Here is a 12,491-nt window from a genome sequence, read left to right as displayed (position 1 = left end):
GGATTCTGAATCAAATGGTTGAAGGGAAGTAGCTGTTCTTCAATCGATTGCCTCTGTCCACCTTTAGTAATTGTCCTTTCTAATCATTTTTAAGTACTTTTGATGGCATCAGCTCAACACTGGTGAGGTATGGTTATCATGTCAAGTATTTGTGTTTCCAACTTACAGACAAAAGTCGACTTATGGATGAAACCTTGTTCATTGCCCATGGATGAGCCACATTAGAATTCGTTGGATTCCAATTTGGTGACAGTTAGCAGCTGGATATTTATAACCTTTTAAAAGTGCGTGCGAGTGAAATTCAGCAACCCTGATCACTACTTTCATATCAATCCAAACAAAAAGTCCATCTGCGGCAGACACACCCAACAACTCAGTGCCCATTTGGCTGGTGTGGAGCTTAGCCACACTGACATCAGAGTCTTTCAGGACCACCACCCTCTTACAGGGTGAGGTAAGAGGGTGGGAGTCGATTCGTGTTTCTGTGAGAACTACCAAGCCTATGGAATTTGCCCACGCAACGCAATCGCTCATGGCTGACCCACACCCTGTTTTCACCAGTTCTGACAAGAGGTGGGTTTGAGTCACATAATGACAGGAGCGACAAAAATCAGCCAGTCAGCAGAAAATATCGATCAAATGGAAACAGTCAAAAAGGATGAAGCTATTAGAATTTTAAGTTATATTGTAATACGCCCAGTCCATCACAGGTAAAACCCACCCCACCGTTGGACATATTTACAAGGACTGCTGTCACAAGAAGGCAACATCCAAAGACTCTTACCAACCAGGCCATGCTCTCTTCTCACTACTACCATTTGGCAGGAGGTACAGGAGCCTTAGGTTTCACACAAGTAGGTTCAGGAACAGTTATTACCCTACAACCATCAGGCTCCTCAACCAGTATGGATAACTCTACTCACCTCAACTCTATAGATTCCATACCCAATAGATTCACTATCCAGGACTCTACAACTCATGTTCTCAGTATTACTTATTTACTTTTATTTTTATTTAGACAAATTATCTTCTTTTGCACATTGGTTGTCTATGTACAGTTTTTCATAAATTCCATTATTTTATTTTCCTGTAAAAGACTGCAAGAAAATTAATCTCAAACCCATACGTACTTTGATAATAAAGTTACTTTGAATTGAAAGCATTGAAATAAGAAAAACAGATAAAACATTCTGCCACGCATGGGAGAAAGATATTTCGTGGCCCTTTAAGTAAATTGTAATTTTAGACACACTGTCACTCCAGTGTTAGTAAAGGAATGCTTCCCTCTATGAATTGGCAGGTTCCTAATCTGTTCAGGGAGTCTGAGTTACTCAGGGATTTCCTCTAGCCCTTGGTTTAGTTTTTGGATTAAGACGGCATACCCCACAGTCGATTAATAAGGTCTTCGCTCATGGAGAAGGGATAAGAACTGCAGCTAATCAAATATTAAGTTTTCTGCTGAAACTACTTGAAGTTAATGAACTACATTTTCAAATAATTACAGCAAAATGCTCCAACATTCCTGAATATTTAGTTTATATTTCACTTGCAGTTAATCCTAAAACTGATCAACATTAATTAAATATTGCCAGAGATCTATTATTTATTATCCCCACAAACATTTAATCATTTCAATTATTTATACAAGGGGAAATATGTTTTATTTCTTTTTTATTTAGAGATACAGTGTGGAACAGGCATGCTCAACAATACATGTCACCCTGTAATGCACCTATTTAACCCTAGCTTAATCACAAGACAATTTACAGCAACCAGTTAATATACTAACTGATACGTCTTTGGACTATGGGAGGAAAACCGGATCACTCACAGAAAACCCACACAGTCACGAAGAGAGCGTACAAAATCCTTACACATAGCATTGGAATTGAGTTCTGAACTCTGATGCCCTGATGTGAAATAGCTTTGCACTAACCGCTCCACCCATTTTCTGTTGTGATTTTCCTTTTAATTTAATCATATTTTAAGTATGAGCTGCTTTAGCCTCTTTCTCAGTTTAAGATAAGACATTGTGTGATCATGACATAAAACCTTCCTCTCTCTCGTTCTTAAGTTGTTAAAATTGCACTTATGATCATCCGATATGGTTAGCCAGTGCAATATAGACAATATTTATTCTCAGTCACTCAAATCTGCTGTCCTTGATGTTTGCAGTTAACATGTCTGTGCTTTATACTCTATGGAAATTTGTTTCTACAATGGAAACCAATTTTTCCGAATATAATACAGCACATAGCCAGAACTATAATGCATAGGCTACTAGCGACGAATTTCACATTCATTATTACCGTGTTTATCGTTTCACATTGGGGCGCATTAAGGTCGTGAAAAGCTCGACAGAAATCAAAGCCATTAAAAAAAAACTACTAATCCAACAGGTAAAATCTCTCACAGAGTGTTCTGGGAATTTTACGTAAAAATGTGGAAAATGTGAATAAAATTCAGGCATCTCTCCTTACCCAACCGCTTTTGAAAAATCACATTTTCATTTCAGAACCCTGCTCATTTTTCACTCTGTGCCTCTTTCACAGCTAAACGTCAAATAGATTTTGTACTGATCACCTGACTCCACAACTAACAGAAGAGATTAAAGTATTTCACGATGAAGAGCAAGCAGACTGCTTAATAAATACAGACAGTCACACCCTTCTTCAAAAATCCTGGAATGGAACCAACTGCTCTTAAAATAACATGAATTAATCTAAAGTAACACACACAAAATACTGGAGGAACTCAGTAAATCAGACAACATCGATGGAAAGGAATAAAGAGTCAACATTTAATGGGTTAATCTAAATCGACTCTCAGTGAAAATGGATTTTTCTCTCCTCACATATCCTTGGGTTAAATGAATTGAAGTTCAAATATTACTTCAAATTAACGTTACTCAATTCATACCCATTTCATTTAATTATAATTTTATTTTATATAATTCTTTATAATTGCTGGATGCCGTTTTGTTGTACGTCACAACACACCGCAGCAAATTCCTAACACGTAAATGCGTACGGCGAATAAAGTTGATTTTTGTACCTCTTGCTCATACAAGTATAACACTCTCAGAATGCACTGTTTCACCCTTCATACTTCAAAAAAATTCCAAATATTAACTTGTACCAAAAATTAGATTTTAAAATCAGTTTGAAACTACGGAAATATGCTTACTTTTTTTCTCTGGAAATTCAACCCAATTGCACTTGAGTGATTTTACTCCTTTTAGAACAGACTTTTCAGTTATTTTACCCATTTTGCTTTTTCTTAATCTCTTAATTCTCCCTCTCTCTGGTTTTATTCGATTTGTATCAGTTGCTCTGTGAAAATAATGCCACAACTCCTCAATTTGCTGATTGGTTCTACAAATATTAAATAATTCTCTATTTTAAGCTATTTTAATCAACTTCCGTTACCAGTACGCTTATTTTGTTTATCTTTCCCTTAGACTTTGCCCTTTTAACCTAATTCCCTCCTAATTTCCCATTCCTCTAATACTTTCTCCATTTAGGGGAAAATCTCTCTCTTTTAAATTACTCTGTGATTTGCATTAGAACGAGGGAATGTGGCTCTGGATGTTAATATGTCCCCTGGTTCTCTCCTCAAGGGTCTAAAGTCGTCGTCCATGCCACTCCTGTCGGTGGCTGGATTGAAACACGGCGCCGAACATTCGTCCAGCCAGTTATCTCCAGTTACCGTCGGGCTACATTTGCGGGTCTATTTGCAAAAGTTACCTCAAATGAGCGCTCGGGTGCCACCCGCCCCTCTCCCTCAGAAAGTATCAGGGCTCTTTTAAAGGAAATGATTTACACAGATTCGGTCTAAAACCGGGCTAAGCTCTCAGCTCTGCCGCTGCCAGTCCGCGAAAGTGCGGCTCTGGTTCCAGGCGCTTTATACAAAACTTTCCCAGACTTTCTTGGGGTGTCTTCCAGAGCACATAGTACAAAGCAATGCTCCCTCAAACTGGACGGGGTTAAATGTAAAGAGATTACAGTAGCAAAATAACCGGTTAGAAATCTTACTTCGGACTGGAGGTGAGAGGTGGAGCAGGTCACCGCGGGTGTCCCTTCTTCTCCTCCCCAAGGTCTTGGAGTCACCCCAAACTGGTTTTGGCTTTCCATAGGCAGAGGGAGAGAGCGCTTCCCTCTCTTCCCCTTCAGCCCTGCTATCACAGAGCTCCCACCCAAACCGGGAGCTGTAATCCGCTCCTCCATCTGAGAGCTTGGGGAATTCCCCCACCAGTTTCTCGGCTCCTCCTTTGGTTCTTGAAGAGGGGAGAGGGGGGAAGGCGGTCTTGGGTTTAAAGAAGTGGGTACATACATCACCCCAGCCATCCTTACCCTCGCACGCACCCCATATTTCAACCCACACCACTGCGCGCCCACGCACCCCACATCCCCAATCACACATATCCACTACTCGCCACATCCCCATATGCACTAACACCCTCACCATACCCCTCGCACAGACCCCAACACCACGCGCGCGCACACACACACACACACACGTACGCGCATATACACAGGCACACCCCTATAGTCACACGCATATAATCCACGCACACACATGCAAACGCCCATCCATACAGCAACACGCACACACACACACCCTCATACCTACGCATGCGTTCACACACACCCCAACATCCACACTCACATGTACATACATCCACGCACACGTCAACATGCACATACGAGCCACACCCATACTTCACTCGTGTACGCGCACACACAGCCGACAAATTGGATGCAGGATAGCTTCTTAATCAGTTAAGGGCGTCAAACGTTACGGGAGAATGGGGTTGAGAGGGATAGTAAATCAACCATGATGGAATGGCGGAGAAGGCTCGACGGGCCTAATGGCCCAATTCTGCTCCTATGCCTTATGGTCTAAACTAATCTGTGCAGATGAGCGGACAAGTGTAACGCCCCGTTAGCCGTTCCCCATCACAGAGCTGGTCCAGGTGCCACAGAAACTCCTCCGCAGATCTCAAGTAAATGGCTACCGCCCTCAACCTTCCCAATGGAGACAAGAAACCACTTTGGGAGTTGAACCATAGACTGGAGACGTTGAAGCTGTGAACCCACAAGCTGCTGGAAATCCAGTGTAACACACACAAAATACCGGAGATTCTGGCGAGAGGTCTCGGCTCAAAGAGTCGACTGTTATTCCTCTCCACAGACGCTGCCTGACCTGTTGAGTTACTCCAGCATTTCGTGCGTGTTACGGTGGAAGTTGTGATTCCTAATTTAACAACGCTTCAATTTGAATTTCTTTGAAATTCTATTGCATTGATGCCCAAGCAAAACAATCTAATCTCTGTGGTATAAAGGAAACAGTTAAATTCATTTGGTGAGGTGTTGTATCTTTCCAGGTTGAGCAGTTATCTAATGTTTGACTTTCACGCTTGTTTGCTAATTTCTATTTTCTGTTTAAATTTCCTCCCTTTTTGTTTCTCTCGCTTTATTTTTCTTTTGTATGTAATCTGGCTCTAATTCACCACACCCTGCTCTCTGTTAGTCGTCGTTTATTCCTTCCCCCACCCCCGTCTTCGTCTATTCTCCCGCCCCCCAGTCCTGGCAAGACGAACTGGCTATAAGAGCCGGGTGTGCACAAATGTCCCAATGCTGCTGCTCTCTGTCACACGGCCATCAGCTCCCGGCCACAGCAAGGTGGAATCAGAAAATATCCCGAGTTCAGCGAATTCAACTCACGGGATGCTCCGCTCCCAAAAATTCTGGCCCATAATGTCATATCAGCTCTCTCCTTCAAAGAGCGAGGTAAATGCACTTATAATCAAATACCTGGCCCATCAGAAGTAGATATTAACTTCTCTGATTCTATTCACTGACAAAAAGTAGTAGATCTTTGCGAAATAAAATTTTCCTTACCTTCTGCTATGCTGCCGTATTAGTTGAAGGAGACAGCTCTAATTCCCAGTTCAGGACAGTAACTTATATAACCAGAGTCAAACTTCTGTTAATCTTATGAGGCTAGTCGCCTCCCACTTGCTTTCGATAGGGCAGAGACGATCGTGTGGGCTGTGCTACGAGGCGGGTACTGTAATCCCGTGTGTATACGTCGAGCATTAACGCCCAGAGCAACACATACACATAACACACACAATGCGACAGGTCAAGCAGCGTCTATGGAGGGGAATGAACAGTCAGCATTTCAGGACCCTTCATCAGGATTGGAAAAGAAGGGGGCGGAACTCAGAGCGGGGGCAAGAGTACAAACTGGAACGTGATAGGGGAGAATAAATGAGGGGGAAGATGGGTGGCTGGCTGGCTGGGGGAGTGAGGGATGAAGTAAGAAGGCGGCAGATAATAGGTAAAGGACTGAGGAAGAAGGAATCTGAGCAGAGAGGAGAGTGGACCATGGGAGAAAGGGAAGGAGGAAAGGCTTCAGTGGGACTTGATGGGCAGATGCGGAGAGGAGAAGCAGGTAAAAGAGGAGCCAGAATGGGGAATGGATAAAGAGGGAAGGTGGGAGGAGGGAGGAATTACCAGACGTTAGGGAAGTTGATGCTCACACCATCAGATTGACGGTTATGGAATATAAGATGTTGTTCTTCCAACCTAAGAATGGCTTCAGCAATTCCATTTCCCATTGATGTTTCAGACTGAGAACCCTCATATTCTTCTACTAATTGTATTCTCTCTTTGTTCCTCTCTGCACTCCCCAGCACCCATTGCTCCTGGTTCAACACTCGTTCTCTAGTTACGTAACAAAGAGGCCGTTCCTCGCCTGTGACTCCAGGTTTTTGCCATTTAGGCTGCCAGATGCTGAAAGGTCCTTGAGGCTGACCTGAACTTAGTCCATTTGAACACATTGCAAAACACAACTATATTCCAAAACACACTCAAACCAAGAAACACACAGACACAGACATATACACAGACACACACACACACACACACACACACACACACACAAATATACACATACACAGACACACACACATATACATATACACAGGCACACACACAGATACACACACACACACACACACACACACACACACACACAAATATACACATACACAGACACACACACATATACATATACACAGGCACGCACAAAAATGCATACACATATACACACACATATATACGCATACACACAAATATACACATACACAGATACACACACAAGCGCATATACACATACACAGATACACATACATATACACATACACAGACATACACACATATACACACACAAACACATATACACATACACAAATACACACACACATAGAAAAACACACACACACACATTCACACACATACACACACACACACACACACACACACACACACACACACACACACACACACACACACACCCAGAAACACACACACACACACACACAAACACACACACACGCGCGCACACACACACACACTTTTAAAGAATATAGTCCGGGACAACTGCTTAATTATTGTGACTGTATAGTTTCCCTGCTTCCCTGTCAACTCAAATTGATGGAGAGATTGGTCTCGTTACTATGGCTCAGAATGTCTTTTATCAGCACATCTAACCACCAAACCACAGGCAGGGTGCCTTTGGTTCTTTCCTCAATGAAGGGCTGCTGCTGGCCGTTAGAAGAAAGGACAGCCTTCTGTTCTCAGCAGCCACACCCAAGGTGTAGCAAGCATCCATTTTACACACTGTTAACAAATGGCCCACATACACATTTTGTTGTGGCTATTGTGGGAGGTCTTATGATCTAGATAGCATTATACTTTATCAGCTTACACTCTAACACATTATCTTTCATGACTCAAATAGGTACGAGTTAGCACAGGAAAATGAGAAGACTGTTTTCTGCCATTGGATAAGATTATGGCTAGGTTAAAGCTAAAACCATAGTTTCCACATCCTTTATTTCTTTATCTCCAAAATCTGCCAATCACAGATTTAAAACTTAAACTTCCTCTTGCATTAGATATCCTTTCCTGTGACGGAAAACTTGTAATTAGTGACTCTTTCAAGTCAAGTGTGGAGCAGATTACTGCTTGTCATTAAATTTTCTTCTGTCTTGCGTGGGATGTTGTACCTTGCTATGATCTCATATATGTGTATCCATGTGTGTGTGTGTGTGTGGACACACACATACAGGTTTCTCTGTGTGTGCTTGCATTGTACATACTATCTGTACAAACCTGTTGATGAAGCATAGGATCCTCCCCTGAGCTGGCACCCAATTCACTTACAGTAAAGATCAAGTAAACACACGAGGAACTTTCGGAACATCGCACAAATTCTTCCTGTTAAGAAGGAAAATTTGGCACCCAGAACTGCACAGTAACAGAAGGAAGACACACTAGATGCGCACATACACTGACAAAATTGTGCATGCATGCATGCACACACCCGGCAGTAACTAGTCAGAGTTGCAAGAGAATTACATAAGTGAAAACACAAGAAATTCTGCAGATGCTGGAAGTCCAAAGCAACGCACACCAACTGCTGGAGGAACTGAACAGGTCAGGCGGCATCTATGGAAATGAACTAACAATCGATGTTTTGGGCTGAGACCCTTCTCAAAGACTGGAAAGGAAGGGGAAGACGCCAGAATAAAAAGGTGCGCTGGGGTAAGGTAAAGGAGCATAGCTAGAAGGTGATAGTTGAAGCCAGGTGGGTGGGAAAGGTAAAGGGCTAGAGAGGAAAGAATCTGATAAGGGAGAAGAGTGGACCATAGGAGAAAGGGAAGGAGGAGGGAAGCTAGGAAGGGGTGATAGCCAAATAGAGAAGAGGTAAGAGGCCAGAGTGGGGAATAGAAGAAGAGGGGAGGGGAAGGGAATTTTTTTTTACTGGAAGGAGAAATCAAAATTCATGTTGGAGGCTACCTAGACAAAATATAAGGTATTGCTCCTCCATCCTGAAGGTGGCCTCATCATGGCACAAGAGAAGGTCATGTCGGAATGAGAATAAGAATGGTAATTAAAATGTTGGACACCAGGAAGTTCCACTTTTGGCGAATGGAGCAGAGGTGCTCGACAAAGCAGTCTCACCAATGCAGAGGAGCACTTGATATAATGGATGACCTCAGCAGATCGACAGACCTGGAAGGACTATTTGGGTTCCTGAAAGGAGGTGAAGGAAGAGGTAAGTGGGCTGCTTGCAGGGATAAGTGCTGGCAGCAAGATTAGTGGGGACGGATGAGTGGACAAGGCAATCACAGAGGAAGTGATCCCTGTGGAAAACGGAGAGTGGGGAGGGGGAGATAAAGATGTGTTTGGTGGTAGGATCGCTTTGGAGATGGCAGAAATTGTGGAGGATGAAGTGTTGGATGTGGAGACACATAGGGCAGTGGGTAAGGACAAGAGGAATTCTTAAGATGGCAGGAAGATGGGGTGAGCACAGATGTCCAGGAAATAGAGGAGATGTGGGTGAGAGCAGCATTAGTAGTGGAGGAAGTGAAAACCCATCCAATGATGAAGGACATCTCTGATGGTCTGGGAAGGAAAATCTTATCCTGGGAACAGACATACTGAAGATGAAGGAACTGAGAAAGAGGAATAGCATTATTTACAAGAGACAAGTTGGGAAGAGGTATAGTCAAAATAACGGTGGGAATCTTTAGGTTTATAAAAGATGTTGGTTGACAGTTTGTCTCCAGAGATGCAGACTGAGAGATTGAAAAAGACGAGGGACGTGTCAAAAATAGACCAAATGAATTTAAGCACAGGGTAGAAGTCAGAGTCAAAGTTGAGGAAATTGACGAGCTCAGTATGGATGCTTGAAGTAGCACCAATATATGTAGTGCTACATAGCCAATGTAGCAGATGACTGTTGGGAAACATTACTGGCGAAGGCTTGAAACGTGGACTGTCCTACGTAGCCAACAAAAAGACAGGCACAGCTGGGGCCCCTAGCTACTTACTCCTCGAGTCTGGGAAAAGTGGGAGGTGCAAAGGAAAAATTGTTGCTCAATCAATAGGAGAGAGAAAAGGGACAGAAGGGGAGTAAGTTGCCTGAAAGAGAGGATTCAATATTCAGTATTCAGCTCTCCTAAAAGATTCTTTCATCACCTATTGACTGCCAGTTCTTGCTCCACCCTTCTCTTCACCTCCTTACACTGGTTATCTTCCCTCTATCTTTCAGTCCAGATGAAGGGCCCACCTCTGAAATATTGACTGTCCATCTTCCTCCATAGATGCTGCCTGACCTGCTGAGTTATCTCCTCAGGATGGAGATACACCGTTAGTAATATCGCATCATTTTAATCTTAAGTGACCTACGTCCATTTTAATACTTTGAACCTTCTCAGATTTACAGTGGATTCAGATGAGTTTATTGTCACATGCACCAGAGTGCAAAGGGATTGAAGACTGAAGCTTGAATATTGAAGACCGAAGATTCAAGATTGCTTATTGTCATTCTGCGACACACGAGTGTAAAGGAGAACGAAATAATTGTTACTCCAGATCCGATGCACCATAAATAAGCACAGCAAGCATAAAGAATACAATATAAACAAACAAAACACAATAAATATAAATATAAAAGCGATCCCTATAAAACTCAGTGTACAAGTAACTGCTCTATATACATAAAGGGATGCTAGGTGACATATATGTAGTGGTGGTGGGGTGGGTTAACGGGTGGAGGTGTGGTCAGCCTTATGGCTCTGGGAAAGTTACTGTTTTTGAGTCTAGTGGTCCTGGTGTGGGTGCTGTGCACCCCCTTTTCTGATGGGAGTGGGACAAAGTCCAACAGCAGGGTGGGTGGGATCCTTCATGATATTGCTAGTCCTTTTCCCCGAACCTTTCAGTATATATGTTCTTGATGGCAGGTAGACTGGTGCTGGTGATGCGCTGGGCAGACCCTTCCTCGCATGAAACCCACAGTGTAAACAATGCGCGTGGTAATAATGATTACCATTATGGTTATTAATCACAATAATAAATTGTATGTATTGCATTGCACTGCTGCCACAAAACAACAAATTTCATGACATATGTCAGTGATATTAAAACCTGATCCTGATTCTAATGCTTCGGGCCAAGACCCTTCGTCAGGACGGGGAGGAGAGAGGTGAGATACATAGTATGAAAGGGATGGAACAAGAACTGGGGGATGGGAACAATGGATGGGGCTGTTGAAAGCTAAAGGGCACACTGTAGGTTGAAGGTGAGAGGAACAAAATATGAAGGAGATCTGAGGAGCAAGATGTTCACACAGAGAGTGGTGTGTATATGGAGCGAGCTGGTACAGGACAGTACCATCTAATAGGAAAGGTTTAGAATGGGGGTGCCCAATCTGAGGTCCACAAAACCCTTGCTTAATGATAATGGTCCATGGCATAAAAAAACTGGGAACCCCTGGTTGAGAGGAATATGAGACAAACACAAAAATAGGAACTGCAACGGGCAAGAAATTTCAGACAGTTGTGTTACTGTCCAGCCTATCGTGGAAACCATCCTCCAATCTATTGACACTGCCTACACTTCCTGCTGACTCAGGAAAGCAGTCAACATAATCACGGACCCATCCTACACTAGTCGTTCTTTCTTCTCCCCCTCAGATAGGAGATATGAAATCTAGAGGGCATATACTACAAGACTCGAGGACATCTTCTATCCCATTGATATCAGATTCCCAAATGGACCTCTCATATTCTAAAAGTTGAACTCTTGATCTCCCAATCCACCTGGTCATGGGGAATAACACACACAAAATGCTGGAGGAACTTAGCAGGTGAGGTAGCATTTACAGAAATAAATAAGCGTGTCAGGTCAAGATCCTTCATCAGGATGGAAAGGAAAGGGGAAGAAACCATATTGGCTTCTTTATTCCTCTCCGTATCTGCTGAGCTCCTCCAGCATTTTGTGTGTCTTACTCAGGATTTTGAGCATCTGCAGAATCTCTTGCATTTACCATCTCGGCAGGGCCCTTGCACTTTATCCGTCCACCTGTGGCTCCCTTCCTCTGTAAGTGTTAGCACTCTGTTTCCCTTTCATACTGCCTAGCTGTACTCATGTATGAAGCGATATGTCTGGATGGCACGCAAACAAAAGCTTTTCATTGTATCCTGATACATGTGACAATAATTAACCAAGTGTTCGGGCAGGCACCTGGGTCAGCATGGATGAGTTGGACCAAAGGGCCTATTTATTTATTGAGATACAGCCCAGGATAGGCCCTTCGAGCCGCACCCCCAATTTAATCCTCCCCTGATCACAGGACAACCAGAGCACATGGAGGAAACCCAAATGGTCACATGGAGAACGTACAAATTCCTTTCAGGCAGTGGCAGGAATTGAACCCCGGTCACCTGTACAATAAAGCATTGTGCTAACCACTACACTACTGTGCCATCCATGCTATAACTCTAAGACCATAAGACATGGGAGCGGACTTAGGTCATTCGGCCCATCAAGTCTGCCCCACCATCTGATCATGGTTGATTTATTACCCCTGCCAATCCCATTCTCCTGCCTTCTCCCCAGAACTTCTGACACCTC

The 12,491-nt window shown here is 43.2% G+C and overlaps 1 long non-coding RNA gene across 1 annotated transcript in view; it reads right to left on the bottom strand.

Annotated features, from left to right (window-relative positions):
• Positions 1–5,932, bottom strand: part of LOC140191144 (uncharacterized) — a 72,858-nt gene extending 66,926 nt beyond the window's left edge. Inside the window, exon 1 of the long non-coding RNA XR_011883762.1 lies at positions 5,904–5,932. This is a non-coding gene — a long non-coding RNA (uncharacterized lncRNA). The remainder of the gene's footprint in view (positions 1–5,903) is intronic.
• Positions 5,933–12,491: the final 6,559 nt, after the last annotated feature.

Source organism: Mobula birostris, chromosome 32 (assembly GCF_030028105.1).
Source record: "Mobula birostris isolate sMobBir1 chromosome 32, sMobBir1.hap1, whole genome shotgun sequence".
NCBI classification, from domain to species: Eukaryota; Metazoa; Chordata; class Chondrichthyes; order Myliobatiformes; family Myliobatidae; genus Mobula; species Mobula birostris.
The sequence above is the reverse complement of the archived record's forward strand: the minus strand, read 5'-3'. Positions and strand labels throughout refer to the sequence as shown.